Genomic DNA, 24,254 nt, shown 5'->3' with positions numbered 1-24,254 from the left:
AGCTTCATTAAGCTTTGTGAACCATTTTCTTTATTTTCTGAGCAAATTCACTCAGTCGTGTTTCGTTATTGGTTGTGCATCTGTGATTGCCCTAGAGGTGCTCTCAGTCCAGCACCTCTCCCGCTCATCTTTGTTTGTTTTACGCTGTCCAGCGTAAATCTCTGACACCATACCTCACACTCATCCATGCATACACATTCACCACTGATTAAACTGACTACCATCGTCACTGAATTATCATTTCTTGTGTTGTAGTCATATACTTAGTCTTGCATTTCCTTCAGCCTTTGCTTCCCGTCTTCTATCATGGCTTTTGCGTGGGGTCATGACAAAGCATCTACGGTTGATTTTAGCCTTTGTGTGAGTATTTGAGTTTGCAGATACATTGTTTTTTATTGAGTTTAAAGACTGCATTGTTAGTCTTTCCGTAATTTTCTCGATAATTGGAACAGCTTCCCTGGCCTCGTTGGCGCAGTAGGCAGCGCGTCAGTCTCATAATCTGAAGGTCGTGAGTTCAAGCCTCACACGGGCATGAGTTTTAAAATTAACAGGGAATACGGATATACATACTCTAAAAAGTAGACTTCCAGAAGATTTGCATAACAAAAAAAGCGCAAATGAAGCAGGTGGTCGAAAGCTCTGGAACGAGCACATGAGTGGACGTTGTGATAAGATTGCGTTGTCAATCGTTGTTTCTGAGACCAACAGTGACTTGCGAAGTTGAATAGTTACTGCTTAACCTGTAATATTTGAGAAGAGCTCTCGTTGGCATGCCGACCACCATCTACAGTAGGCAATTCAATGAGTACCTCATACCTTTTACCAGGTTTAGGTGGTTAATAGTGATGGCTAAATAAAGCTTCATTAAGCTTTGTGAACCATTTTCTTTATTTTCTGAGCAAATTCACGCAGTCGTGTTTCGTTATTGGTTGTGCATCTGTGATTGCCCTAGAGGTGCTCTCAGTCCAGCACCTCTCCCGCTCATCTTTGTTTGTTTTACGCTGTCCAGCGTAAATCTCTGACACCATACCTCACACTCATCCATGCATACACATTCACCACTGATTAAACTGACTACCATCGTCACTGAATTATCATTTCTTGTGTTGTAGTCATATACTTAGTTTTGCATTTCCTTCAGCCTTTGCTTCCCGTCTTCTATCATGGCTTTTGCGTGGGGTCATGACAAAGCATCTACGGTTGATTTTAGCCTTTGTGTGAGTCTTTGAGTTTGCAGATACATTGTTTTTTATTGAGTTTAAAGACTGCATTGTTAGTCTTTCCGTAATTTTCTCGATAATTGGAACAGCTTCCGTGGCCTCGTTGGCGCAGTAGGCAGCGCGTCAGTCTCATAATCTGAAGGTCGTGAGTTCAAGCCTCACACGGGGCATGAGTTTTAAAATTAACAGGGAATACGGATATACATACTCTTAAAAAGTAGACTTCCAGAAGATTTGCATAACAAAAAAAGCGCAAATGAAGCAGGTGGTCGAAAGCTCTGGAACAAGCACATGAGTGGACGTTGTGATAAGATTGCGTTGTCAATCGTTGTTTCTGAGACCAACAGTGACTTGCGAAGTTGAATAGTTATTGCTTACCCTGTAATGTTTGAGAAGAGCTCTCGTTGGCATGCCGACCACCATCTACAGTAGGCAATTCAATGAGTACCTCATACCTTTTACCAGGTTTAGGTGGTTAATAGTGATGGCTAAATAAAGCTTCATTAAGCTTTGTGAACCATTTTCTTTATTTTCTGAGCAAATTCACGCAGTCGTGTTTCGTTATTGGTTGTGCATCTGTGATTGCCCTAGAGGTGCTCTCAGTCCAGCACCTCTCCCGCTCATCTTTGTTTGTTTTACGCTGTCCAGCGTAAATCTCTGACACCATACCTCACACTCATCCATGCATACACATTCACCACTGATTAAACTGACTACCATCGTCACTGAATTATCATTTCTTGTGTTGTAGTCATATACTTAGTTTTGCATTTCCTTCAGCCTTTGCTTCCCGTCTTCTATCATGGCTTTTGCGTGGGGTCATGACAAAGCATCTACGGTTGATTTTAGCCATTGTGTGAGTATTTGAGTTTGCAGATACATTGTTTTTTATTGAGTTTAAAGACTGCATTGTTAGTCTTTCCGTAATTTTCTCGATAATTGGAACAGCTTCCATGGCCTCGTTGGCGCAGTAGGCAGCGCGTCAGTCTCATAATCTGAAGGTCGTGAGTTCAAGCCTCACACGGGGCATGAGTTTTAAAATTAACAGGGAATACGGATATACATACTCTTAAAAAGTAGACTTCCAGAAGATTTGCATAACAAAAAAGGGCAAATGATGCTTAAAAATGAAGCAGGTGGTCGAAAGCTCTGGAACGAGCACATGAGTGGACGTTGTGATAAGATTGCGTTGTCAATCGTTGTTTCTGAGACCAACAGTGACTTGCGAAGTTGAATAGTTACTGCTTAACCTGTAATATTTGAGAAGAGCTCTCGTTGGCATGCCGACCACCATCTACAGTAGGCAATTCAATGAGTACCTCATACCTTTTACCAGGTTTAGGTGGTTAATAGTGATGGCTAAATAAAGCTTCATTAAGCTTTGTGAACCATTTTCTTTATTTTCTGAGCAAATTCACGCAGTCGTGTTTCGTTATTGGTTGTGCATCTGTGATTGCCCTAGAGGTGCTCTCAGTCCAGCACCTCTCCCGCTCATCTTTGTTTGTTTTACGCTGTCCAGCGTAAATCTCTGACACCATACCTCACACTCATCCATGCATACACATTCACCACTGATTAAACTGACTACCATCGTCACTGAATTATCATTTCTTGTGTTGTAGTCATATACTTAGTTTTGCATTTCCTTCAGCCTTTGCTTCCCGTCTTCTATCATGGCTTTTGCGTGGGGTCATGACAAAGCATCTACGGTTGATTTTAGCCTTTGTGTGAGTCTTTGAGTTTGCAGATACATTGTTTTTTATTGAGTTTAAAGACTGCATTGTTAGTCTTTCCGTAATTTTCTCGATAATTGGAACAGCTTCCGTGGCCTCGTTGGCGCAGTAGGCAGCGCGTCAGTCTCATAATCTGAAGGTCGTGAGTTCAAGCCTCACACGGGGCATGAGTTTTAAAATTAACAGGGAATACGGATATACATACTCTTAATAAGTAGACTTCCAGAAGATTTGCATAACAAAAAAAGGGCAAATGATGCTTAAAAATGAAGCAGGTGGTCGAAAGCTCTGGAACGAGCACATGAGTGGACGTTGTGATAAGATTGCGTTGTCAATCGTTGTTTCTGAGACCAACAGTGACTTGCGAAGTTGAATAGTTACTGCTTAACCTGTAATATTTGAGAAGAGCTCTCGTTGGCATGCCGACCACCATCTACAGTAGGCAATTCAATGAGTACCTCATACCTTTTACCAGGTTTAGGTGGTTAATAGTGATGGCTAAATAAAGCTTCATTAAGCTTTGTGAACCATTTTCTTTATTTTCTGAGCAAATTCACGCAGTCGTGTTTCGTTATTGGTTGTGCATCTGTGATTGCCCTAGAGGTGCTCTCAGTCCAGCACCTCTCCCGCTCATCTTTGTTTGTTTTACGCTGTCCAGTGTAAATCTCTGACACCATACCTCACACTCATCCGGTTTGTTTCCGAGATCAACAGTGACTTGCGAAGTTGAATAGTTATTGCTTACCCTGTAATGTTTGAGAAGAGCTCTCGTTGGCATGCCGACCACCATCTACAGTAGGCAATTCAATGAGTACCTCATACCTTTTACCAGGTTTAGGTGGTTAATAGTGATGGCTAAATAAAGCTTCATTAAGCTTTGTGAACCATTTTCTTTATTTTCTGAGCAAATTCACTCAGTCGTGTTTCGTTATTGGTTGTGCATCTGTGATTGCCCTAGAGGTGCTCTCAGTCCAGCACCTCTCCCGCTCATCTTTGTTTGTTTTACGCTGTCCAGCGTAAATCTCTGACACCATACCTCACACTCATCCAGTTTGTTTCCGAGATCAACAGTGACTTGCGAAGTTGAATAGTTATTGCTTACCCTGTAATGTTTGAGAAGAGCTCTCGTTGGCATGCCGACCACCATCTACAGTAGGCAATTCAATGAGTACCTCATACCTTTTACCAGGTTTAGGTGGTTAATAGTGATGGCTAAATAAAGCTTCATTAAGCTTTGTGAACCATTTTCTTTATTTTCTGAGCAAATTCACGCAGTCGTGTTTCGTTATTGGTTGTGCATCTGTGATTGCCCTAGAGGTGCTCTCAGTCCAGCACCTCTCCCGCTCATCTTTGTTTGTTTTACGCTGTCCAGCGTAAATCTCTGACACCATACCTCACACTCATCCATGCATACACATTCACCACTGATTAAACTGACTACCATCGTCACTGAATTATCATTTCTTGTGTTGTAGTCATATACTTAGTTTTGCATTTCCTTCAGCCTTTGCTTCCCGTCTTCTATCATGGCTTTTGCGTGGGGTCATGACAAAGCATCTACGGTTGATTTTAGCCTTTGTGTGAGTCTTTGAGTTTGCAGATACATTGTTTTTTATTGAGTTTAAAGACTGCATTGTTAGTCTTTCCGTAATTTTCTCGATAATTGGAACAGCTTCCGTGGCCTCGTTGGCGCAGTAGGCAGCGCGTCAGTCTCATAATCTGAAGGTCGTGAGTTCAAGCCTCACACGGGGCATGAGTTTTAAAATTAACAGGGAATACGGATATACATACTCTTAATAAGTAGACTTCCAGAAGATTTGCATAACAAAAAAAGCGCAAATGAAGCAGGTGGTCGAAAGCTCTGGAACGAGCACATGAGTGGACGTTGTGATAAGATTGCGTTGTCAATCGTTGTTTCTGAGACCAACAGTGACTTGCGAAGTTGAATAGTTACTGCTTAACCTGTAATATTTGAGAAGAGCTCTCGTTGGCATGCCGACCACCATCTACAGTAGGCAATTCAATGAGTACCTCATACCTTTTACCAGGTTTAGGTGGTTAATAGTGATGGCTAAATAAAGCTTCATTAAGCTTTGTGAACCATTTTCTTTATTTTCTGAGCAAATTCACGCAGTCGTGTTTCGTTATTGGTTGTGCATCTGTGATTGCCCTAGAGGTGCTCTCAGTCCAGCACCTCTCCCGCTCATCTTTGTTTGTTTTACGCTGTCCAGCGTAAATCTCTGACACCATACCTCACACTCATCCATGCATACACATTCACCACTGATTAAACTGACTACCATCGTCACTGAATTATCATTTCTTGTGTTGTAGTCATATACTTAGTTTTGCATTTCCTTCAGCCTTTGCTTCCCGTCTTCTATCATGGCTTTTGCGTGGGGTCATGACAAAGCATCTACGGTTGATTTTAGCCATTGTGTGAGTATTTGAGTTTGCAGATACATTGTTTTTTATTGAGTTTAAAGACTGCATTGTTAGTCTTTCCGTAATTTTCTCGATAATTGGAACAGCTTCCATGGCCTCGTTGGCGCAGTAGGCAGCGCGTCAGTCTCATAATCTGAAGGTCGTGAGTTCAAGCCTCACACGGGGCATGAGTTTTAAAATTAACAGGGAATACGGATATACATACTCTTAAAAAGTAGACTTCCAGAAGATTTGCATAACAAAAAAGGGCAAATGATGCTTAAAAATGAAGCAGGTGGTCGAAAGCTCTGGAACGAGCACATGAGTGGACGTTGTGATAAGATTGCGTTGTCAATCGTTGTTTCTGAGACCAACAGTGACTTGCGAAGTTGAATAGTTACTGCTTAACCTGTAATATTTGAGAAGAGCTCTCGTTGGCATGCCGACCACCATCTACAGTAGGCAATTCAATGAGTACCTCATACCTTTTACCAGGTTTAGGTGGTTAATAGTGATGGCTAAATAAAGCTTCATTAAGCTTTGTGAACCATTTTCTTTATTTTCTGAGCAAATTCACGCAGTCGTGTTTCGTTATTGGTTGTGCATCTGTGATTGCCCTAGAGGTGCTCTCAGTCCAGCACCTCTCCCGCTCATCTTTGTTTGTTTTACGCTGTCCAGCGTAAATCTCTGACACCATACCTCACACTCATCCATGCATACACATTCACCACTGATTAAACTGACTACCATCGTCACTGAATTATCATTTCTTGTGTTGTAGTCATATACTTAGTTTTGCATTTCCTTCAGCCTTTGCTTCCCGTCTTCTATCATGGCTTTTGCGTGGGGTCATGACAAAGCATCTACGGTTGATTTTAGCCTTTGTGTGAGTCTTTGAGTTTGCAGATACATTGTTTTTTATTGAGTTTAAAGACTGCATTGTTAGTCTTTCCGTAATTTTCTCGATAATTGGAACAGCTTCCGTGGCCTCGTTGGCGCAGTAGGCAGCGCGTCAGTCTCATAATCTGAAGGTCGTGAGTTCAAGCCTCACACGGGGCATGAGTTTTAAAATTAACAGGGAATACGGATATACATACTCTTAATAAGTAGACTTCCAGAAGATTTGCATAACAAAAAAAGGGCAAATGATGCTTAAAAATGAAGCAGGTGGTCGAAAGCTCTGGAACGAGCACATGAGTGGACGTTGTGATAAGATTGCGTTGTCAATCGTTGTTTCTGAGACCAACAGTGACTTGCGAAGTTGAATAGTTACTGCTTAACCTGTAATATTTGAGAAGAGCTCTCGTTGGCATGCCGACCACCATCTACAGTAGGCAATTCAATGAGTACCTCATACCTTTTACCAGGTTTAGGTGGTTAATAGTGATGGCTAAATAAAGCTTCATTAAGCTTTGTGAACCATTTTCTTTATTTTCTGAGCAAATTCACGCAGTCGTGTTTCGTTATTGGTTGTGCATCTGTGATTGCCCTAGAGGTGCTCTCAGTCCAGCACCTCTCCCGCTCATCTTTGTTTGTTTTACGCTGTCCAGTGTAAATCTCTGACACCATACCTCACACTCATCCGGTTTGTTTCCGAGATCAACAGTGACTTGCGAAGTTGAATAGTTATTGCTTACCCTGTAATGTTTGAGAAGAGCTCTCGTTGGCATGCCGACCACCATCTACAGTAGGCAATTCAATGAGTACCTCATACCTTTTACCAGGTTTAGGTGGTTAATAGTGATGGCTAAATAAAGCTTCATTAAGCTTTGTGAACCATTTTCTTTATTTTCTGAGCAAATTCACTCAGTCGTGTTTCGTTATTGGTTGTGCATCTGTGATTGCCCTAGAGGTGCTCTCAGTCCAGCACCTCTCCCGCTCATCTTTGTTTGTTTTACGCTGTCCAGCGTAAATCTCTGACACCATACCTCACACTCATCCAGTTTGTTTCCGAGATCAACAGTGACTTGCGAAGTTGAATAGTTATTGCTTACCCTGTAATGTTTGAGAAGAGCTCTCGTTGGCATGCCGACCACCATCTACAGTAGGCAATTCAATGAGTACCTCATACCTTTTACCAGGTTTAGGTGGTTAATAGTGATGGCTAAATAAAGCTTCATTAAGCTTTGTGAACCATTTTCTTTATTTTCTGAGCAAATTCACGCAGTCGTGTTTCGTTATTGGTTGTGCATCTGTGATTGCCCTAGAGGTGCTCTCAGTCCAGCACCTCTCCCGCTCATCTTTGTTTGTTTTACGCTGTCCAGCGTAAATCTCTGACACCATACCTCACACTCATCCATGCATACACATTCACCACTGATTAAACTGACTACCATCGTCACTGAATTATCATTTCTTGTGTTGTAGTCATATACTTAGTTTTGCATTTCCTTCAGCCTTTGCTTCCCGTCTTCTATCATGGCTTTTGCGTGGGGTCATGACAAAGCATCTACGGTTGATTTTAGCCTTTGTGTGAGTCTTTGAGTTTGCAGATACATTGTTTTTTATTGAGTTTAAAGACTGCATTGTTAGTCTTTCCGTAATTTTCTCGATAATTGGAACAGCTTCCGTGGCCTCGTTGGCGCAGTAGGCAGCGCGTCAGTCTCATAATCTGAAGGTCGTGAGTTCAAGCCTCACACGGGGCATGAGTTTTAAAATTAACAGGGAATACGGATATACATACTCTTAATAAGTAGACTTCCAGAAGATTTGCATAACAAAAAAAGGGCAAATGATGCTTAAAAATGAAGCAGGTGGTCGAAAGCTCTGGAACGAGCACATGAGTGGACGTTGTGATAAGATTGCGTTGTCAATCGTTGTTTCTGAGACCAACAGTGACTTGCGAAGTTGAATAGTTACTGCTTAACCTGTAATATTTGAGAAGAGCTCTCGTTGGCATGCCGACCACCATCTACAGTAGGCAATTCAATGAGTACCTCATACCTTTTACCAGGTTTAGGTGGTTAATAGTGATGGCTAAATAAAGCTTCATTAAGCTTTGTGAACCATTTTCTTTATTTTCTGAGCAAATTCACGCAGTCGTGTTTCGTTATTGGTTGTGCATCTGTGATTGCCCTAGAGGTGCTCTCAGTCCAGCACCTCTCCCGCTCATCTTTGTTTGTTTTACGCTGTCCAGTGTAAATCTCTGACACCATACCTCACACTCATCCGGTTTGTTTCCGAGATCAACAGTGACTTGCGAAGTTGAATAGTTATTGCTTACCCTGTAATGTTTGAGAAGAGCTCTCGTTGGCATGCCGACCACCATCTACAGTAGGCAATTCAATGAGTACCTCATACCTTTTACCAGGTTTAGGTGGTTAATAGTGATGGCTAAATAAAGCTTCATTAAGCTTTGTGAACCATTTTCTTTATTTTCTGAGCAAATTCACTCAGTCGTGTTTCGTTATTGGTTGTGCATCTGTGATTGCCCTAGAGGTGCTCTCAGTCCAGCACCTCTCCCGCTCATCTTTGTTTGTTTTACGCTGTCCAGCGTAAATCTCTGACACCATACCTCACACTCATCCAGTTTGTTTCCGAGATCAACAGTGACTTGCGAAGTTGAATAGTTATTGCTTACCCTGTAATGTTTGAGAAGAGCTCTCGTTGGCATGCCGACCACCATCTACAGTAGGCAATTCAATGAGTACCTCATACCTTTTACCAGGTTTAGGTGGTTAATAGTGATGGCTAAATAAAGCTTCATTAAGCTTTGTGAACCATTTTCTTTATTTTCTGAGCAAATTCACGCAGTCGTGTTTCGTTATTGGTTGTGCATCTGTGATTGCCCTAGAGGTGCTCTCAGTCCAGCACCTCTCCCGCTCATCTTTGTTTGTTTTACGCTGTCCAGCGTAAATCTCTGACACCATACCTCACACTCATCCATGCATACACATTCACCACTGATTAAACTGACTACCATCGTCACTGAATTATCATTTCTTGTGTTGTAGTCATATACTTAGTTTTGCATTTCCTTCAGCCTTTGCTTCCCGTCTTCTATCATGGCTTTTGCGTGGGGTCATGACAAAGCATCTACGGTTGATTTTAGCCATTGTGTGAGTATTTGAGTTTGCAGATACATTGTTTTTTATTGAGTTTAAAGACTGCATTGTTAGTCTTTCCGTAATTTTCTCGATAATTGGAACAGCTTCCATGGCCTCGTTGGCGCAGTAGGCAGCGCGTCAGTCTCATAATCTGAAGGTCGTGAGTTCAAGCCTCACACGGGGCATGAGTTTTAAAATTAACAGGGAATACGGATATACATACTCTTAAAAAGTAGACTTCCAGAAGATTTGCATAACAAAAAAGGGCAAATGATGCTTAAAAATGAAGCAGGTGGTCGAAAGCTCTGGAACGAGCACATGAGTGGACGTTGTGATAAGATTGCGTTGTCAATCGTTGTTTCTGAGACCAACAGTGACTTGCGAAGTTGAATAGTTACTGCTTAACCTGTAATATTTGAGAAGAGCTCTCGTTGGCATGCCGACCACCATCTACAGTAGGCAATTCAATGAGTACCTCATACCTTTTACCAGGTTTAGGTGGTTAATAGTGATGGCTAAATAAAGCTTCATTAAGCTTTGTGAACCATTTTCTTTATTTTCTGAGCAAATTCACGCAGTCGTGTTTCGTTATTGGTTGTGCATCTGTGATTGCCCTAGAGGTGCTCTCAGTCCAGCACCTCTCCCGCTCATCTTTGTTTGTTTTACGCTGTCCAGCGTAAATCTCTGACACCATACCTCACACTCATCCATGCATACACATTCACCACTGATTAAACTGACTACCATCGTCACTGAATTATCATTCTTGTGTTGTAGTCATATACTTAGTTTTGCATTTCCTTCAGCCTTTGCTTCCCGTCTTCTATCATGGCTTTTGCGTGGGGTCATGACAAAGCATCTACGGTTGATTTTAGCCTTTGTGTGAGTCTTTGAGTTTGCAGATACATTGTTTTTTATTGAGTTTAAAGACTGCATTGTTAGTCTTTCCGTAATTTTCTCGATAATTGGAACAGCTTCCGTGGCCTCGTTGGCGCAGTAGGCAGCGCGTCAGTCTCATAATCTGAAGGTCGTGAGTTCAAGCCTCACACGGGGCATGAGTTTTAAAATTAACAGGGAATACGGATATACATACTCTTAATAAGTAGACTTCCAGAAGATTTGCATAACAAAAAAGGGCAAATGATGCTTAAAAATGAAGCAGGTGGTCGAAAGCTCTGGAACGAGCACATGAGTGGACGTTGTGATAAGATTGCGTTGTCAATCGTTGTTTCTGAGACCAACAGTGACTTGCGAAGTTGAATAGTTACTGCTTAACCTGTAATATTTGAGAAGAGCTCTCGTTGGCATGCCGACCACCATCTACAGTAGGCAATTCAATGAGTACCTCATACCTTTTACCAGGTTTAGGTGGTTAATAGTGATGGCTAAATAAAGCTTCATTAAGCTTTGTGAACCATTTTCCTTATTTTCTGAGCAAATTCACGCAGTCGTGTTTCGTTATTGGTTGTGCATCTGTGATTGCCCTAGAGGTGCTCTCAGTCCAGCACCTCTCCCGCTCATCTTTGTTTGTTTTACGCTGTCCAGCGTAAATCTCTGACACCATACCTCACACTCATCCATGCATACACATTCACCACTGATTAAACTGACTACCATCGTCACTGAATTATCATTTCTTGTGTTGTAGTCATATACTTAGTTTTGCATTTCCTTCAGCCTTTGCTTCCCGTCTTCTATCATGGCTTTTGCGTGGGGTCATGACAAAGCATCTACGGTTGATTTTAGCCTTTGTGTGAGTCTTTGAGTTTGCAGATACATTGTTTTTTATTGAGTTTAAAGACTGCATTGTTAGTCTTTCCGTAATTTTCTCGATAATTGGAACAGCTTCCGTGGCCTCGTTGGCGCAGTAGGCAGCGCGTCAGTCTCATAATCTGAAGGTCGTGAGTTCAAGCCTCACACGGGGCATGAGTTTTAAAATTAACAGGGAATACGGATATACATACTCTTAATAAGTAGACTTCCAGAAGATTTGCATAACAAAAAAAGGGCAAATGATGCTTAAAAATGAAGCAGGTGGTCGAAAGCTCTGGAACGAGCACATGAGTGGACGTTGTGATAAGATTGCGTTGTCAATCGTTGTTTCTGAGACCAACAGTGACTTGCGAAGTTGAATAGTTACTGCTTAACCTGTAATATTTGAGAAGAGCTCTCGTTGGCATGCCGACCACCATCTACAGTAGGCAATTCAATGAGTACCTCATACCTTTTACCAGGTTTAGGTGGTTAATAGTGATGGCTAAATAAAGCTTCATTAAGCTTTGTGAACCATTTTCCTTATTTTCTGAGCAAATTCACGCAGTCGTGTTTCGTTATTGGTTGTGCATCTGTGATTGCCCTAGAGGTGCTCTCAGTCCAGCACCTCTCCCGCTCATCTTTGTTTGTTTTACGCTGTCCAGCGTAAATCTCTGACACCATACCTCACACTCATCCATGCATACACATTCACCACTGATTAAACTGACTACCATCGTCACTGAATTATCATTTCTTGTGTTGTAGTCATATACTTAGTTTTGCATTTCCTTCAGCCTTTGCTTCCCGTCTTCTATCATGGCTTTTGCGTGGGGTCATGACAAAGCATCTACGGTTGATTTTAGCCTTTGTGTGAGTCTTTGAGTTTGCAGATACATTGTTTTTTATTGAGTTTAAAGACTGCATTGTTAGTCTTTCCGTAATTTTCTCGATAATTGGAACAGCTTCCGTGGCCTCGTTGGCGCAGTAGGCAGCGCGTCAGTCTCATAATCTGAAGGTCGTGAGTTCAAGCCTCACACGGGGCATGAGTTTTAAAATTAACAGGGAATACGGATATACATACTCTTAAAAAGTAGACTTCCAGAAGATTTGCATAACAAAAAAAGCGCAAATGATGCTTAAAAATGAAGCAGGTGGTCGAAAGCTCTGGAACGAGCACATGAGTGGACGTTGTGATAAGATTGCGTTGTCAATCGTTGTTTCTGAGACCAACAGTGACTTGCGAAGTTGAATAGTTACTGCTTAACCTGTAATATTTGAGAAGAGCTCTCGTTGGCATGCCGACCACCATCTACAGTAGGCAATTCAATGAGTACCTCATACCTTTTACCAGGTTTAGGTGGTTAATAGTGATGGCTAAATAAAGCTTCATTAAGCTTTGTGAACCATTTTCTTTATTTTCTGAGCAAATTCACTCAGTCGTGTTTCGTTATTGGTTGTGCATCTGTGATTGCCCTAGAGGTGCTCTCAGTCCAGCACCTCTCCCGCTCATCTTTATTTGTTTTACGCTGTCCAGCGTAAATCTCTGACACCATACCTCACACTCATCCAGTTTGTTTCCGAGATCAACAGTGACTTGCGAAGTTGTGATAAGATTGCGTTGTCAATCGTTGTTTCTGAGACCAACAGTGACTTGCGAAGTTGAATAGTTACTGCTTAACCTGTAATATTTGAGAAGAGCTCTCATTGGCATGCTGACCACCATCTACAGTAGGCAATTCAATGAGTACCTCATACCTTTTACCAGGTTTAGGTGGTTAATAGTGATGGCTAAATAAAGCTTCATTAAGCTTTGTGAACCATTTTCTTTATTTTCTGAGCAAATTCACGCAGTCGTGTTTCGTTATTGGTTGTGCATCTGTGATTGCCCTAGAGGTGCTCTCAGTCCAGCACCTCTCCCGCTCATCTTTGTTTGTTTTACGCTGTCCAGCGTAAATCTCTGACACCATACCTCACACTCATCCATGCATACACATTCACCACTGATTAAACTGACTACCATCGTCACTGAATTATCATTTCTTGTGTTGTAGTCATATACTTAGTCTTGCATTTCCTTCAGCCTTTGCTTCCCGTCTTCTATCATGGCTTTTGCGTGGGGTCATGACAAAGCATCTACGGTTGATTTTAGCCTTTGTGTGAGTATTTGAGTTTGCAGATACATTGTTTTTTATTGAGTTTAAAGACTGCATTGTTAGTCTTTCCGTAATTTTCTCGATAATTGGAACAGCATCCATGGCCTCGTTGCCGCAGTAGGCAGCGCGTCAGTCTCATAATCTGAAGGTCGTGAGTTCAAGCCTTACACGGGGCATGAGTTTTAAAATTAACAGGGAATACGGATATACATACTCTTAAAAAGTAGACTTCCAGAAGATTTGCATAACAAAAAAAGCGCAAATGATGCTTAAAAATGAAGCAGGTGGTCGAAAGCTCTGGAACGTGGACGTTGTGATAAGATTGCGTTGTCAATCGTTGTTTCTGAGACCAACAGTTACTTGCGAAGTTGAATAGTTACTGCTTAACCTGTAATATTTGAGAAGAGCTCTCGTTGGCATGCCGACCACCATCTACAGTAGGCAATTCAATGAGTACCTCATACCTTTTACCAGGTTTAGGTGGTTAATAGTGATGGCTAAATAAAGCTTCAATAAGCTTTGTGAACCATTTTCTTTATTTTCTGAGCAAATTCACTCAGTCGTGTTTCGTTATTGGTTGTGCATCTGTGATTGCCCTAGAGGTGCTCTCAGTCCAGCCCCTCTCCCGCTCATCTTTGTTTGTTTTACGCTGTCCAGCGTAAATCTCTGACACCATACCTCACACTCATCCAGTTTGTTTCCGAGATCAACAGTGACTTGCGAAGTTGAATAGTTATTGCTTACCCTGTAATATTTGAGAAGAGCTCTCGTTGGCATGCCGACCACCATCTACAGTAGGCAATTCAATGAGTACCTCATACCTTTTACCAGGTTTAGGTGGTTAATAGTGATGGCTAAATAAAGCTTCATTAAGCTTTGTGAACCATTTTCTTTATTTTATGAGCAAATTCACTCAGTCGTGTTTCGTTATTGGTTGTGCATCTGTGATTGCCCTAGAGGTGCTCTCAGTCCAGCACCTCTCCCGCTCATCTTTGTTTGTTTTACGCTGTCCAGCGTAAATCTCTGACACCATACCTCACACTCATCCATGCATACACATTCACCACTGATTAAACTGACTACCACCGTCACTGAATTATCATTTCTTGTGTTGTAGTCATATACTTAGTCTTGCATTTCCTTCAGCCTTTGCTTCCCGTCTTCTATCATGGCTTTTGCGTGGGGTCATGACAAAGCATCTACAGTTGATTTTAGCCTTTGTGTGAGTATTTGAGTTTGCAGATACATTGTTTTTATTGAGTTTAAAGGCCGCGTTGTTAGTCTTTCCGTAATTTTCTCGATAATTGGAACAGCTTCCATGGCCTCGTTGGTGCAGTAGGCAGCGCATCAGTCTCATAATCTGAAGGTCGTGAGTTCAAGCCTCACACGGGGCATGATTTTTAAAATTAACAGGGAATACGGATATACATACTCTTAAAAAGTAGACTTCCAGAAGATTTGCATAACAAAAAAAGCACAAATGATGCTTAAAAATAAAGCAGGTGGTCGAAAGCTCTGGAACGAGCACATGAGTGGACGTTTTGATAAGATTGCGTTGTCAATCGTTGTTTCTGAGACCAACAGTGACTTGCGAAGTTGAATAGTTACTGCTTAACCTGTAATATTTGAGAAGAGCTCTCGTTGGCATGCCGACCACCATCTACAGTAGGCAATTCAATGAGTACCTCATACCTTTTACCAGGTTTAGGTGGTTAATAGTGATGGCTAAATAAAGCTTCAATAAGCTTTGTGAACCATTTTCTTTATTTTCTGAGCAAATTCACTCAGTCGTGTTTCGTTATTGGTTGTGCATCTGTGATTGCCCTAGAGGTGCTCTCAGTCCAGCACCTCTCCCGCTCATCTTTGTTTGTTTTACGCTGTCCAGCGTAAATCTCTGACACCATACGTGACACTCATCCATGCATACACATTCACCACTGACTAAACTGACTACCACCGTCACTGAATTATCATTTCTTGTGAATTTACGTATTTGAAGGGTTTCGGAAATAGGTGCACAAAAATGGCTCACTAGTGCCCCCTACAAAATTAAAAACTTTAGCCCCTGCAGCACGTTTAACGTAGACTCACGACACTTGGTACACATACGTATCATGTCATGACGCACAGAAAGCGTCGGTGGAGCCATACCCTAAACCCAACAGGAAGTCCGCCATTTTGAATTGAAAGTTCGAATTTAGTGTAATTTTGGCCATTTCCACCTGTTGTACTTTAATGAACTCCTCCTAGAGATTTCATCCGATCAACTTCAAATTTGGTCTGTACAATCTTAAGACGTTACAGATGAAAAGTTGTTAAAAGAAAAAGTTTTCGTCATAGGGCGTGGCCGTGGCGGGGCGGCCATTTTGTGCGTTTCGCCATCAAAACAGGAAGTGGGTGTAACTTGAGTGTACATTGTCCCATTTGGCTCGAAACTTTTCAGGATTCATAAGAGTCCAACCCTGAGGACACATAAAGGCCGATGTTTACTTAAAGTCATAGTGCCCCCTAGTGGCAACAGGAAGTAGGCCTAAAAGTCAAAGTGCTATACTTTAACAAACTCCTCCTAGAGATTTCATCCGCCGGACTTCAAATTTGGTCTGTACCATCTCAACACCTTAAAGATGAAAAGTTATTAAAAGAAAAACTTTTCGTCAAACGGTGTGGGCGTGGCGTGAAGGGCCATTTTGAGTGTTTAGCGATGAAGAAAGAAATTGTTGTAACTTGAGTGTACGTTGTCGTATCTGCCCAAACTTTCTCACGATTGACAAGAGTCCAGGCCTGAGGACATCCAGAGGCCAATATTTACTTTTGGTCAATATTTACTTTTGGCTGGCAACAGGCAATGCGCTTTATACGACAAACATCATCCAATTTACATGAAACTTATAATGTGTGGTCGACATGTGATACTGAGCCGCCCCCTATACTTTAACCACGCCCACTTACTCAAGCCACGCCCCCTTTCATAACATTTGAACCGTTTAAGGTAGACCAATGTGTGAGGTATCACTGAACTCAGCAGAGACTTCCTTCTTCATTGGTGATGGTTTGGCCCGCCCCCTATGTTTAAGCCACGCCCCCTTTCATAAATGCTGACCCATCTACGGTAGAGTCTTGTGTGAGGTATCATTGAACTCAGCAGAGATTCCTTCTTCATTGGTGATGGTTTTGCCTGCCCCCTATGTTTAAGCCACGCCCCCTTTCATAAATGCTGATCCATCTACGGTAGACCCTTGTGTGAGGTATCATTGAACTCAGCAGAGAGTTTGTTTTTGATTGGTGATGGTTTGGCCCGTCCCCTATGCTTAAGCCAAACCCCTTTCATAAATGGTGACCTGTTTAAGGTAGAGTCTTATGTGAGGTAGGTTCTTCCCGACCTCAAATGCTGTAAGTTCGGCTGGCATCCAGGCTAATGCCGACCACCATCTACAGTAGGTAATTCACTGGCTATGGATGAGTACCCCACAGGCTGTCATGCCACAGCCAGCACCCCAGAATCCGCTTTTTCTACAGCCTCCTGCTCCTGTCACCGCTGCCCACAGGCTGTCATGTCAAAGTAGGTTTCAAGCCTACTAGGAGTTCAAGCCTCACACAAGGCATGTTTTCAATGGGGAACACAGGAATACGTACTCTTAAAAAGTAGACTTCCAGAAGATTTGCATGACAAAAAAGCACAACTGATGCTTAAAAATAAACCAGGGACTCTTGGTTTAAAGGGGTGATAGAATGATTATATAGGGTATTTCACACTGTTCCTTAAGGTCTCCGAATATGTAACATTGGTTGGGCTGAAAATGGCCCGGGTGCTGTTCTATGCGCCCTAATGCAACCCTGTGAAATAGCCCTGAATGAAATGAGAGGTTTTCTCCCTTATATGGTATGCTCATGAATATTTAGATGAGCTGCACGCTGGTTGGTTTACAATGAGCGAAGCTGCACACACACACACACACACACACACACACACACACACATACACACACACACACACACACACACACACACACACAGACACACCGCTGCTGACACACTGTTGCCCCTGGGACACACAGACACACACACACACACACACACACACACACACACACACAGCGTGGCGGCTGCCTGCGCACACACAGACACACAGACACACACACACACACACACACACACAGATACACTGCTGCCTGCACGGCACAGACACACACACACAGTGCGGCCGCTGCCCATGCACACACAGACACAGACACAGACACAAACACACACACACACACACACACACACACACATACACAGACACACCGCTGCCTGCGCAACACAGACACACACACACAGCGCGGCCTACCCGCACACACACAGACACACCGCTGCCTGCGTGGCACAGACACACACACACACACGTTTTGTTGTCGGTGTTCCAGTTTGTTCTGTGTTTCCTGGACTTTTGTAACCTCAGTGTTTTTTTGGAAACATATTTTGCATGTTGCTTCAGGCCACTTTTTGTTGTACCTTTTGATTAAATTAAATCTTTGAACGCTACTCTGCTCTTATCTTCACTGCATTTGGTCCAAGCTACACCTCCCCCTGACAGAATGAGCCGACCAGAAATGGACACAGCAGTTTTTGAGCCTCACGTTCACCCATTGGACTCTGATGGTAAATTCATGATCACATTTTTTCGCTGTCTTTAAGAGGAGGACCCTGCCCTTGCTAGGCACCTTATGGAGGTGCGCTGGCAGGCTACGGAGCAGGAATTTGGCCTCCCAGAGCCTTCATTTACCGTCCTCCAAGAGCCTTCTTTGAAGGGGACACAAATAATACAGCCATAATTATATTTGTAGAGGACATGTGTACACAGAGGAAAGCCTTAATACTATCATTAGTGTAGCATGGAGACTGTACCATTATCCTTCTTTTCAGTGTTTCTCTTGATTAAATGAAAAAGCTGACTAAATTGACCAAAAGTATTCTTCTTTAAAACCATTTATTTATTATTAAATTGTTTACAATCAAGCCACAAAAATACCTTAAAACATAATGACTTATTTTGAAAAAGTGCCCCCATATAAACGAAATACAATGCTTTTGTACACTTGTTAAATTAGCTGATCATAATGTAAATTAGTGAGCCACTGGTAAAGCTCATCTGCTAACCCTGACAGCCACACCTCCAAAAATATGAACTAAGCTCAACACACTTACCTGAGACTCTACAGCTGACTGTCCCTGGTCTCCCTGTTCCTCAGTTCTTTCTGTCTTCTTTGCCTGTGACATAGTGACGTTAGTATTTCCATAAGCACCCATTCTTATAAAGATGTTACCAAATTGTCTTCATATGAGGACTTATTATGCTCGGCGTTTTGGTGCACTGAAAAAGGATCTTATGTCTGTTTTTCTTTTCTCTGTCATTTTATCTGGGCAACAACAGCACAAATCGTCAGATGTCTAAATATGAGTTAGGTTCATAGGTTCACCACGCGGTCATATTATAATTCTAAAATGATCTTGGGTCATCCACATACATATTAGGTTTCGTCTGGGACAGAGGATATATATTTAACTGCAGCAAACCCACTGATCTGCCACTTAACATCATATTGAGCAAAACACAACTGTAGATCTTCAATATTAACCCTAATATCAGTTCACACAAGGCAAGGCAAGGCAATGCAGCTTTATTTGTATAGCACATTTCAGCAACAGGGCAATTCAAAGTGCTTTACATGAAAACAGATTAAAAAAATTTAAAACAGATAAAATACAAGAATAAAAGTTACAGTGCAGTATCCATTTTTACCAATAAGACAAACATCTCAAGCAGTCCGGTCCATATTTTTCCAACCATCTCGCCCACAATGGGCCCCGATACCTGGCACGGCTTTGAGCTTTCATTACTCATAATAACAGAAGCTAGTATACTATTTCCTTACAATGTGATCGTCACCACAAGGCTCGGTTCTTTTTTCGGCAAACCTTGTAAAAACCCGGTACAGCCCTGCAGACAAAAACCTTTCAGTAGTCAAGAACTTTTTCTTAAACTATCTTATTTCCTTCTGCAGTCTGTCTCTAAATAGACACGGACTCCCTTGGAGTATGTTAGTCTATTTGTATTTAGGCCTTCTGACTAATTTTAGTTAGTTTACTTCTTCTAACTCTTGATCAGCCCGACGTCTGACTCTTCTGTTATTCCCTTGCCACGCTGTATCAGAGAACTAATCAGATTTAAAGAAAGGCAACATCAAATAGATAGGTCTTCAGCCTTGATTTAAAAGAACTGAGAGTTGCAGCAGACCTGCAGTTTTCTGGGAGTTTGTTCCAGATATGTGGAGCATAAAAACTAAATGCTGCTTCCCCCTGTTTAGTTCTGACTCTGGGGACAACAAGCAGACCTGTCCCAGACGACCTGAGAGGTCTGGGTGGTTCATAGTGTACTAGCAGATCAGAAATGTATTTTGGACCTAAACCGTTTAGTGATTTATATACCAGCAAAAGTATTTTGAAATCAATTCTTTGATGCACTGGAAGCCAGTGTAGAGACTTCAGTACTGGAGTGATGTGATCCACTTTCTTGGTCTTAGTGAGGACTCGAGCAGCAGCGTTCTGAATCAGCTGCAGCTGTCTGATTGATTTTTTAGGGAGACCTGTAAAGACTCCGTTACAGTAGTCTAGTCTACTGAAGATGAAAGCATGGACAAGTTTTTCCAAGTCTTGCTGAGACATAAGTCCTTTAACCCTTGAGATATTTTTAAGGTGGTAATAGGCTGACTTTGTAATTGTCTTAATGTGGCTGTTAAAATTCAGGTCTGAGTCCATGACTACACCAAGATTTCTGGCTTTGTCTGTTGTTGTTAACATTATCGTTTGAAGCTGAGTGCTGACTTTTAATCGTTCCTCTTTTGCTCCAAAAACAACCACCTCAGTTTTTTCTTCATTTAATTTAAGAAAGTTCTGGCACATCCAGTCGTTAATTTGTTCAATGCACTTAGTCAGTTGTTGTATTGGACTATAGTCCCCTGGCGATAAGGTTATATAAATTTGTGTGTCATCCGCATAACTATGGTAACTTATTTTGTTGTTTTCCATAATTTGAGCCAGTGGAAGCATGTAGATGTTAACCAGGAGAGGCCCCAGAACTGAGCCTTGGGGAACTCCGCACGTCATATTTGTATGCTCAGATGTATAATTCCCTATAGACACAAAGTAGTCCCTATTCTTTAAATAAGACTCAAACCACTTTAGTACTGAGCCAGAAATGCCAACCCAGTTTTCCAATCGGTCTAGTAATATGTCATGGTCGACCGTATCAAATGCAGCACTGAGATCAAGTAATACCAAGACTGAAATTTTGCCACTATCTGTGTTTGAGTGGATGTCATTAAAGACTTTAACAAGAGCTGTCTCAGTGCTGTGGTGTGGTCGAAAACCCGACTGGAATGCATCAAAACTGTTGTTTAGTGACAAGAAAAGGTTCAGTTGTTGAGAAACTTAAATTTTACTTAAAAATGGAAGGTTTGATATCGGCCTATAGTTGCTCATTAGTGACGTGTCTAGATTGTTCTTTTTTAAGAGTGGCTTAATGACTGCAGTTTTCAGGGCCTGTGGGAAGATACCTGAGAGAAGAGACGTGTTTACAATCTGTAGAAGATCTGTAGCCAAACAATTTGCAACATTTTTGAAAAGGCCCGTTGGTAGAATATCAAGGCAGCAGGAGGAGGTTTTCAGATGTTGTATAATGTCCTCTAGGTTTTTACGGTTAATCATATGAAATTGGGTCATATTGGAATCTGTTTTGCCTGGACACTGTGACAACACATACCCTGTACTCGATATGGAAGCATTGACTGTTTGTTTAATTTTCTGAATTTTGTCATTGAAGAAGGTGGCAAAATCATTGCAGGCCTTTGTGGATAAAAGTTCAGATGCTACTGGTACTGGAGGGTTTGTTAACCTATCGACAGTAGCAAACAAAGCACGTGAATTATTGTTTTTGGCAATAATGTCCGAGAAGAAGGACCGCCTTGCATTCCTCAGTTCCAAATTATAAGTGCGAAGTCTCTCTTTATAGGTGTTGTAGTGGACCTGGAGATTAGTTTTTCGCCACCTGCGTTCTGCTTTTCGACACTCTCTTTTTTCTGTTCTTACCAGTATGGCATTTCTCCATGGAGATCTTTTCTTATCAGAGACAGTTTTTACCTTAATGGGAGCAATGGCATCAATAACATTTGTAATTTTACAATTGAAATTGTCTACAAGCTCAGTGACTGAGACCCCTGAGAGGGTGGGTGTGGACGAGAAAAGCTGAATGAATGTTTCACTGGTGTTGTCAGTGATATACCGTTTTTTTATTAACTTTGTTTGGACACTTTTGTGCACAGAGATAGTGCCATTAAAGAAAACACAGGAATGATCAGAGAGAGCAGCATCAGTCACCACAACCTTGGAAATGTTCAAACCTTTCGAGATAATCAAGTCCAGAGTGTGCCCCTTGTTGTGTGTGGGCTCTGTCACATGCTGAGTCAGTCCATAGTTCTCAAAAATACAACACAGTTCTTTTGTCCCTCTATCCTGGGGGTTGTCAACATGAATGTTGAAATCACCAGCAATAACTACACAGTCAAAGTTACAGTTTTTCTCGATTGCTTAAACACATTTCTTGAAACTATGCATCGTATTCTCAAAACAGTAAACACAAATCCATAACGTCTCACCCAATTCACCAAACATCCTATTTTCAGTTCAAAATGAAGCACTATATCAAAACCAATAACTCTTGCTGAAAAACCAAACTTTGACCCCAGACGGGACACACAAGCCGTCACAACATACACACTAAAACTTAGTTTTACACACTGGTGTAATAAATTCAAAACATTTCCAAAACCTTTTCAGATGAACACAAGACACAACCAATGGTTACACTGGCACATTTTATTCATTACTGTATTACAGTACTACACAGTAAAAAAAAAAAAAAAAAAAGATTCTGCATCAGCATTCCGTCTTTGCTCTGGGTCAGGCCAGAGAATCTCGTCCACATCACAGGCTATATTGGCCCTAGCTAGGCAGCGGGGGTAAAATCCTCTTGCATGCCTGATCCACCCCTGGCACGCATCTACTGATATGTCTAGGCAGGCTTCTTCCATGGCCTGAAGGAGGTGAACACGCATATAAGGTTCTCGGTCATACACTTTCCACCGCCATGCCGAAAAAAAACTCCTCTATTGGGTTAAGAAATGGAGAGTATGCAGGCAGAAAGAGGTTGGAAAATATTGGGTATTATCGGTAAACCAGTCACGAACCAGACCAGCGCGATGGAAGCTGACGTTATCCCAAACAACAACATAGTGAGGGTGCTCTGGTTGTGCTGGTTCCCTGTGGTCCAGCTGGAACATATGCTCTCTTAGACCGTCATGGAATGCAAGAAGGAGCATAGTATTATAGGGTCCTAGACCGGCATGGCGGTGGAGTACCCCTCGTTGGCTGATGGCTGCGCACATCGTGACATTCCCTCCACGCTGACCAGGGACATTTACAATAGCCCGATGGCCGATTATATTCCTCCCCCTTCTCCTTCTTTTGGTGAGGTTGAAACCAGCCTCATCCACAAAGATAATTTCAGGTGGAACAGGCCAGCCTTCAATCTCAAAGATTCTCTGCAAAACACATCAAAACACAATAGAGTATATCACTACCCTGAAGCACAGTTCAGGAGGGCACAAATGGCAGCATAAACTGCTATACTGTGATGGTGCATACAATATCAAAAGTCATACCTGAACATATTCCACTCGTTGGTCTTTTACCCTGTCAGAGTTTCGTTCAAAAGGGACGCGGTAGCCTACACCTGTTTCATCCAGAACCGATGCTTTCGGAGGATGCGATCAATTGTGGAAAGGCTGATGGAATTTATTCCTTGAAAATGATTATTATCCTCAATCACTCTCCTTTGAATCTCTCGCAGGCGGATTACATTATTGGCAATGACCATGTTTACAAGCTCCCTCTCTTGCTCCTCTGACAAAAGCCTTAGCCTCCCACCACCAGATGGTCGTCTCTGTATCCTACAAAAAAGCACGCATTAATGTAAATTTGATGGATTTATTTAGTATTACAGAAGCACAGTACAACAGTGCATGTGATGTCAAAGCACAGAGTACAGCACTCAAAAGTTACTGTACAGAGCAGTCGTACTGTGAGTACACCTACCTGTTTTCCTCCCTGAAAGTTCTGATGATGGAGGCGACGGTGAAGCGACTCAAATTAGGCTGGACTCGTTGCCCAGCCTCCCTCATGGTCATACCATGGACAAGAAAATGGTCCACTAAAGTGGCTCGAATTTCATCCGAGACTGCTTGTCTCCTTGCCCTTACTCCTCTTCTACCTCGTCCTTCACCACGTCTTCCTCCTCTCCCTCCTCGCCTTCCTCATTCACCACGTCCTCGTCCTCCTCCTTCTCCTTCACCACGTCCTCCTCCTTCTCCTCCTCCTCCTCGACCATGTCCTCTTCCTCTTCCTCTTCCTCTTCCTCTCCCTCTCCCTCCTCGACCGTCATTTCTCTGTGGATCCATTGTTCCAAAACTCAATGAACTGACTCTGGCCATTTTATCTATCTATTGAAAGTTCTGATTGGTGTGTGATCGGTTTTGACTCATAGTGTTTCCACCTGGGTAATTGTGTGCTAATTGAGCTTCAGCTGTGCTGACTTGAGTGAGCAATATTGAATGCTGTGCTTTCTAAATGACAACATGGTGTAGGCAATGAGAAATTAAGGGATTTGTGTGTAGAGTTTTGCAGTAACAGTTCAACAAATCTGACTCATGTGTCAAAACCAGGGAATAGTGTTTATAGTTTAGTGAAATGGGTGTGCTTTTTGAAAAATGGCGTTATGGTTTTGAAATTTTAGTTCAAAAGCCTGGTTATAGTGTTTAAGCAATTGAGAAA

At 42.1% G+C, this 24,254-nt stretch overlaps 14 non-coding genes across 14 annotated transcripts; all 14 read left to right on the top strand.

Annotated features, from left to right (window-relative positions):
* The first annotated feature begins 460 nt into the window (after positions 1 to 460).
* Positions 461 to 532, top strand: trnam-cau. The gene has a single exon. It is a non-coding gene; the product is annotated as a tRNA-Met (tRNA).
* A 785-nt stretch (positions 533 to 1,317) lies between these two features.
* trnam-cau lies at positions 1,318 to 1,390 on the top strand. Its single transcript has one exon. It is a non-coding gene; the product is annotated as a tRNA-Met (tRNA).
* A 786-nt stretch (positions 1,391 to 2,176) lies between these two features.
* trnam-cau lies at positions 2,177 to 2,249 on the top strand. Its single transcript has one exon. It is a non-coding gene; the product is annotated as a tRNA-Met (tRNA).
* Positions 2,250 to 3,047: 798 nt separating this feature from the next.
* On the top strand, positions 3,048 to 3,120 carry trnam-cau. The gene has a single exon. It is a non-coding gene; the product is annotated as a tRNA-Met (tRNA).
* A 1,513-nt stretch (positions 3,121 to 4,633) lies between these two features.
* On the top strand, positions 4,634 to 4,706 carry trnam-cau. The gene has a single exon. It is a non-coding gene; the product is annotated as a tRNA-Met (tRNA).
* A 786-nt stretch (positions 4,707 to 5,492) lies between these two features.
* On the top strand, positions 5,493 to 5,565 carry trnam-cau. Its single transcript has one exon. It is a non-coding gene; the product is annotated as a tRNA-Met (tRNA).
* Positions 5,566 to 6,363: 798 nt separating this feature from the next.
* On the top strand, positions 6,364 to 6,436 carry trnam-cau. Its single transcript has one exon. It is a non-coding gene; the product is annotated as a tRNA-Met (tRNA).
* Positions 6,437 to 7,949: 1,513 nt separating this feature from the next.
* Positions 7,950 to 8,022, top strand: trnam-cau. The gene has a single exon. It is a non-coding gene; the product is annotated as a tRNA-Met (tRNA).
* A 1,513-nt stretch (positions 8,023 to 9,535) lies between these two features.
* On the top strand, positions 9,536 to 9,608 carry trnam-cau. The gene has a single exon. It is a non-coding gene; the product is annotated as a tRNA-Met (tRNA).
* A 797-nt stretch (positions 9,609 to 10,405) lies between these two features.
* On the top strand, positions 10,406 to 10,478 carry trnam-cau. The gene has a single exon. It is a non-coding gene; the product is annotated as a tRNA-Met (tRNA).
* A 798-nt stretch (positions 10,479 to 11,276) lies between these two features.
* Positions 11,277 to 11,349, top strand: trnam-cau. The gene has a single exon. It is a non-coding gene; the product is annotated as a tRNA-Met (tRNA).
* Positions 11,350 to 12,148: 799 nt separating this feature from the next.
* On the top strand, positions 12,149 to 12,221 carry trnam-cau. The gene has a single exon. It is a non-coding gene; the product is annotated as a tRNA-Met (tRNA).
* A 1,213-nt stretch (positions 12,222 to 13,434) lies between these two features.
* trnam-cau lies at positions 13,435 to 13,507 on the top strand. Its single transcript has one exon. It is a non-coding gene; the product is annotated as a tRNA-Met (tRNA).
* Positions 13,508 to 14,652: 1,145 nt separating this feature from the next.
* trnam-cau lies at positions 14,653 to 14,725 on the top strand. The gene has a single exon. It is a non-coding gene; the product is annotated as a tRNA-Met (tRNA).
* Positions 14,726 to 24,254: the final 9,529 nt, after the last annotated feature.

The sequence above is a fragment of the Sander lucioperca genome, unplaced genomic scaffold (assembly GCF_008315115.2).
Source record: "Sander lucioperca isolate FBNREF2018 unplaced genomic scaffold, SLUC_FBN_1.2 Unpl_47, whole genome shotgun sequence".
In the NCBI taxonomy this organism is placed as follows: domain Eukaryota; kingdom Metazoa; phylum Chordata; class Actinopteri; order Perciformes; family Percidae; genus Sander; species Sander lucioperca.
Note: the sequence above shows the minus strand (reverse complement) of the source record. Positions and strands in the feature narration are given on the sequence as shown.